The 6776-nt window shown below is 58.5% G+C and overlaps 1 pseudogene; it reads left to right on the top strand.

Moving 5' to 3' along the window:
- Positions 1-338: 338 nt before the first annotated feature.
- LOC119101065 (toll-like receptor 6) lies at positions 339-6312 on the top strand (annotated as a pseudogene).
- Positions 6313-6776: the final 464 nt, after the last annotated feature.

Below are 6776 nucleotides of genomic sequence, written 5' to 3'. Positions count from 1 at the left end.
GCATACGATTTGTGTTATTATTGCGTCCATGTCCATAGGTAACCACTGGCCGCCGTTCAGCCTTTGATTCCACAGCCAGTCGCCGGCGGCCAGCGAGAGCGAATCGGCCCGCCTTGTTAGTAGAAAAACCCACCGGGTACCACAATTAATCGCCGCCTAAATACCAGTGAAATGGTAAATGGCGCTCCTCGTTCCCGCCCCCGGGGCTGGGTCGGACGCGCGCCAGAGCTACGTCTGCGGTGAGGGCCGGCGCAGATGGCGCCACTGCGGAGCCGCGGCGGCAGATTCCCGTCCGGCGCCGGCCGCCGTCACCATTCAGTTTACTGAGATCGGTCGGGAGGTTGGGTGCGTGCTCGCGGAGTCCGTGCCATGGTCGTGCTGAGGTGACGCCCAACGAGACAAGATGCGAGCGGCGGCTGTGATGATGGCGCTGCTGGCGTGCGCCTGCCGGGCGGCCGACGTTTGCGAGGAGGTCGGCGCCGACGCGCTGCGGTGCTCCCTCGCCACTCTGGACTCGGCACGTGTTAACTCCACGCGTCCGCACGACGTGAAGCACATAGAGATCGCGTGCGGTGAGCGCTCACATTTCCACAGCGAGCTGGACCTGTCGTTCCTACGCCGGTTCGTCGGACTCCGCTCACTCAGCCTGGCGCACTGCAAGATCAGCTCGGTCCAACCTGAGGCGTTTCGCCCGGTCTCCCAGCTGCAGTCTCTCAGCGTGCGGACCATCAACACCGAGTGGTCGTCCGAGCAGCTGCAGCTTACGCGCGGATGCTTCGACGGGCTGCAGCAGCTGGAGACGCTGGACCTGGGCGAGAACAACCTGTGGTCGCTGGAGCCGGACGTCCTCCGCAGTCCTGCCGTCGCTGAAGGTCCTCAACCTCACCGCCAACAGGTTCCAGGAGCTGGCCGACCTCAGGCCGGCCGGCATCAGCGACGGCCTGCAGGTGCTGGACATCTCGCACAACAGCCTGCTGGAGGTACCGTCTCGGGACATTAGCTCTCTGCCGAGCCTGCGCGAGCTCTACCTCGGCGCCAACGAGCTGACCGTAATCCATGACGGCGCCCTCAGCGGGCTGCGGGCGCTCCAAGTGCTGGACGTCTCGGCCAACAAGCTGGTAGCGTTACCGGCTATGATGTTGAATGAAACTCGGCAGTTGCGCGAGCTGCGTGTTCAAAACAACAGCATACGAGTGCTACCGCCAGGACTGCTGTCAGATCCTGCAGCAGCTGCTCATCGTCAACATGTCCAGTAACAGGCTGAGTTCTCAGTGGATCAGAAAGGACACGTTCGCCGGCCTGTTCAGACTGATCGTGTTGGATCTCTCCGGAAATATGTTGGACACCCTCAATCAAGATGTTTTCGACGACTTGTCCAGTCTCCAGGTTCTGGACCTCGGTTACAATCAGCTACAGACTCTGCCCGGTGGGGTGTTCACGTCTTTGAGCAACTTGCACACGCTGGCCCTGTCTGGAAACACGATCAGCCGGCTGGAGCGGCGTGCTCTGGAGGGCCTGCACGTGCTCAGCAGTTTCAGCCTCGACTACAACCGGCTGGCGACGATAGACGAGGACGTGTTCACGAACGCGACCAGCATCGAGAAGCTGCAGCTTCGATACAACGAGCTAGCACATTTTCCTCTGGCGCTTGGTCGGCTCACGTTTTTGCAGCAGCTGGACCTCACGGGCAACTACATTTCAGACATCCGTGCTGAAGCGCTGAAACCTTTGAAGCATCTCGGCTACCTCCAGATGGCTCAGAATAAGCTCAGGAACATCTCCTCACAGCTTTTGGACAGTCAGTCCGAGCTGACGATGCTCGATCTGTCCCAAAATGAAATTAACGTCGTTGAAAGTGGTGCTTTCGAAAAGGCATCGAACTTGAGAGCGATACGACTAGACGCAAACCGTCTGAGGAACATAAATGGTCTGTTTGCCAAGCTGCCAGCGTTGCTGTGGCTCAACGCCTCTGACAACCAGATCGAGTTCTTTCGACTACGCCTTGATTCCTGCCGAGCTTCGCTGGCTCGACCTGCACAAGAACCAGCTGCGTGAAATTGGCAACTTCTATAATATCGAGTCCAAAATAAAGCTGGAAACATTGGACCTCAGCCACAACCAGGTATCTCTCATCAGCAAATCATCCGTGCCTGACGGTATCAAGTACTTCATTCTAGCCAGTAATCACCTGTCCATGATTGAGCCGGGGACGTTCGAGACCAAGTCCCAGCTGATTCGGGCCGACTTCTCCGCCAATCAGCTGAGCGAACTGGACCTCAAGGCCATCACCCTACCGGGTGGCGACGAAGGCGACGACGAAGCGGTGGCTGAACTGCTTCTGGCGGGCAACCCATTCTTCTGCGACTGCCAGATGGACTGGCTGCTCACCATCGGCACAATGACGCCCAAACGCAAATACCCAAGGGTAAGGGAATACCCGTGCCGCGAGGCGCACAGCCGCCTTTAGCGACGCTTGCTGTCATTTCCCGGCATAGTATGCTAATTTGTTCGTACATTCCCGGGACTTGTTGGAGCATAAACCGTTGCATTAAGGCACCTAAAATGACCGCTCTGCATTATGCATTAGATCAGGCGCAAACTGCAAATGTCAGAAACAGCGGATGAACGGTTCCTCTGTGTTTTACGCTCTTGCAGATCTCATTAGTGGAAGATCGGGAGCCCCGACGCTGGTGCATATTACCAAGCATCACGATCAGTCTCCCCGCTCTGTAGGAAGGACTGGGCAGCTGCTGCACGTTTTACTGTGCCGTTAAATGTTAAAGTGGAGTATCTCGGGGATAATTTGCTACATTGTTCCAAGATTTTTAATAGTAGTCGAAAGCGACTTCATTTTGGTCACGTTCTGAGTTTCGGTGTTTGCTACAGATCTGCAGATTTAACCTTCCCGACTACGAAAGCCAACAGCTAGGATGAGTCCATTGGACGATTGTCTTAATCTGCCTCCACTAATGGTGTAACACTAGTGCCGATAAAAGAAGCGAGCGTAAATTCTAGTGCGCTTTACTGAGAAAAAGCTGGCCGTGATTACACTTCAAGTGGTTTTGCTTCGACGGTCCCAGCGTAATGAGTTATTTTGTGTTCAAAGTCGCGTATTTACGCTGATAAAGGCAGTCGTTTTTTGCGCTATCAGGGTCCACCACGGGCGGTCTGGCGGCGATGCCGTTGCTCGATATTTAATCCCATTCACAATTCCCCTCTCCCACATGCGATAAATATTCTGCTCCCTTCACACGTCCGTTGAAATCCATTAGTGTTGCAAAGGTCGGTCTGAGGTGACAGTGCTGGCCATGATGCCGATGTGGGCATGGACGAATCCAAAATAATGAGTCATAAAATCCAGCCATCAAATTTTAGTGCAGCGTTCGTCACGTTTAGGGCGTCGTATAATCGCCGAAGCGAGCGTTGTCGTCTAATGAATGCCTCTCCCCCGCAGGTGCTGGATGGTGACCGGATCATGTGCCGCCTCCTCCACTCGCCGAACCGGCTGACGCCCCTGCGCAGCATCAAGCCGTCCGACTTTCTCTGCACCTACGAGCGACACTGCTTCGCCCTCTGCCACTGCTGCAACTACGTGGCCTGCGACTGCGAGATGAAGTGCCCCGACGGCTGCTCCTGCTACCACGACCACACGTGGAACACCAACATCGTCGACTGCAGCAAGAGGGAGCAGGTGGCCATCTCCCGGGAGATTCCGATGGACGCCACGGCCGTCTTCGCCGACGGCAACAACATCAACAGTCTGGACAGCCACACCTTCATAGGCAGAAAGCGGATTCGCTTCCTCTACGTCAATAACTCCAATGTAGGGGAGATCCAGAACCGCAGCCTGAACGGCCTCTCGTCAATCCAGGTCCTGCGACTCGAAAACAACCTTCTTTCAGAGCTGCATGACTTTGAGTTCGAGAGCCTTCACTCCCTGCGAGAGCTATACCTCCACAACAACCGCCTGCAGAAGATTCACCCGGCCGCCTTCGTAAAGCTGGCTTCTCTAGAGGTGCTGACGCTCAGCGGAAACCAGCTGACCACCTTCCCCGTCTGGCAGCTGACGGCCAACTCGTACCTGGTGGAGCTGGCGCTGGCTCACAATCCTTGGTCCTGTGAATGCCAGTACATGACACAGCTCACCAACTATCTGGCCGACAACCACGCCAAGGTGGAGGATGCCGACGCCGTGCAGTGCATGTACGAGGGCGCGGCGCCGGACTGTAGCGCCGAGCTGGCCAAGTCGGCCGTGCAGCGGCAAGCGGCGTCACGTGTGCTGCCGCTCGTGCTGGTCGGCGTCAGCGCGCTGGCCGTGGCCGCCGTCACCGCCTGCCTCGTGTTTCGCTACCGCGCATGCGTCTGCGCCGGCCGCACCAAGACCGGCTCGCGCAAGCCCTCCTACATGGAGACAGTGGGTGTGGCGGCCGTGACGCCTGAGGCGGAAAAGCTGTACGACGTGTTCGTTACGTACAGCGCTCAGGACACGCGCCTGGTGAACGAGGTGCTGGCGCCGGAGCTGGAGCAGGCCACGCCGGCGTACCGGCTGTGCCTGCTGCGGCGCGACGCGCCCAGCACCAGCTATCTGGGCGACGCCGTGCACCACTGCGTGCAGGCCTCCAGAAAGACGCTGCTGGTGCTTTCGAGGAACTTCCTCGACAACGAGTGGTGCCGGTTTGACTTTAAGGCGTCGCACCTGGACGCGCTGAGGACATCACGTGGTATTGTGGTGCTGCTGTACGGCATTGAGCGCAGTGCCGTCGAGGGTGAGCTTAAGACTCTGCTGAAGGGGGCCACGACCGTGTCGTACGGCGAGCCAGACTTTTGGCGCAAGCTGCGCGGGCTGCTGCCGCCTCACCGCGGCTTCAAGACCACGCTGCCTCACAGCGTCAGTGATCAGTCGTACATGATGCGCGCCTACCGCGACAACCACCTGCTGCAGACGATGCTGCAGAGCGACTCGCCGTCGCCGACCTGCTCCACTGTCGTGTCCGACGACCGCTCGGACGGTCCGGTACACATCCGGTCCGACTCCAACAACCCGCTGGTGTGTAACGCCCAGCCGCTTCACAACAGCAGCTACAGCAGCATCCAACCCAGCGAGCACACGTACATGACGATCGAGCACTACCAGACGGCGGGCCGGATGCCGGCTGAGGCCGAGCTGTACTCCACCCTGGAGCCGGAGGTGCGGCCGCAGATGCCGTCCGACCCGGACCACCCGTGTCACCATCACCAGAGGTCGCCGTCCGACGCGGACCATCCGGGCCACCACCACCAGAGGTCGCTGTCGCACTCGCTCTGGGTGTAGCCACTCCGGGCCACTCCGGTAGCCACTCTGTCTCCTGTGCCGAGCTTTGGTCGTGAGAGACGGTTCTCGTGCGCCCAGCCACGCTCTTTGTTGTGCTCCTCTCCGTGAAGAAGATGAGGTCCGAGCGGACAGGTGGGCCGTGAGAGTGTCGTCCATCGCGCGAGCGACGGCTGACGCGCTTCGGCAGAGTCTACCACATCGTCGTCCGTCCCAAGCAGAAGCGGCTCCCAGCGCTTCAGGAGACCGAAGAGGTAAGCACGGGAACGTCAGCTGTTAAGGCAAGTTATTCGCTTCGCCTCTAAAAGGCAAGTAAATAACTTGTTACCAAACACCGGATGTGCCCCGCTGTCCTACATTCGCCGGCATGTTGTGTTGCACGATATTCACGATATCGAACGCCGTTGTCGAAATTCGTTCGATGGATTATCCTGCACAATTATCCGCCGGGGCACGTGTGGTGCTGCCATGGCAGGCTCGGGTATGGCACAACTCAAAGGTGGGAAATTTTGTCACCGCGATGTCCCACGCGTCGCGCCGTATTTGGCGTGGAAGGGTGCTGTACCCGACCCGCCTCGGTGTAATCCACTAACGGCGTCGGACGGAGTCGGAATCGCATCCCCTTCACAGCTTCACATTTTAGTGCTCGGTAGGTCTTCAGTTGTATCGTATCTCGCTACACGTTTACGATCTTGCAGCGAAGCCATCCATTGAGAGCACCGACTATTTGCTTCCACGCTGATTTCGCGCGGCGGTTCTGATCGCTGATGCCGGACGCTGATGATGCGCTGTTTTATAGGTCTCGGCGGGAGCCTGTGTTTGAAGTCGCCGCCTCCGACGGCGCTGCACCTGACGGGATCAGCGGCGCGTCGCTGGCTGCAGGGAGGTCGGGGCGCGCTGCGCACACGCCCGGTCGCTCGCCTCGTCTCAGACAAGCTAGTCATGCATGCAGATGATGAAGAATATTACCCACCTCTGTTCTGCTAATATAAATGATGAAGGTGTCCATTGTTTTCCTGAGCGCGAGCTGGAATAGAACAGCGAGACATTGAGTGATCCGCACCTCGATCTTGAGCGCCGGACAATTTAGCGCTCGTTTCATTTGCTGAGCAACAGGCAGCGTCCAGTTATTGCTATTTCGGGTCATAGTCTGCTTCCTCGAGGCTCGAAGGACGCTCACACCGCTCCGGTAAGAGCGGATGGGACAGCCGGCGTCGCACAGCCAGGCGTGCTGCGTAGCGCGCGGCGGCTGGCCGCTGCAGGAAAGACAGCGCGTCTGCTGGCAGTACCCCAGCACGGCCGCTCGTCTAGACTCGACGGAAAGCAGCCGTGCATTGTCGGCGAGCGGTCCGTGGCAGCACGAGTCAGTAGCAAAGGCCGCTCGTCCAGACTCGACGGAGAGCAGCCGTGCATTGGCGGCGAGCGGTCCGTGGCAGCACTAGTCAGTAGCAAAGGCCGCTCGTCCAGA

Source organism: Pollicipes pollicipes, unplaced genomic scaffold (genome assembly GCF_011947565.3).
Source record: "Pollicipes pollicipes isolate AB1234 unplaced genomic scaffold, Ppol_2.1 Scaffold_4881;HRSCAF=5763_pilon_pilon_pilon, whole genome shotgun sequence".
NCBI lineage: Eukaryota > Metazoa > Arthropoda > Thecostraca > Pollicipedomorpha > Pollicipedidae > Pollicipes > Pollicipes pollicipes.
The sequence above is the reverse complement of the archived record's forward strand: the minus strand, read 5'-3'. Positions and strand labels throughout refer to the sequence as shown.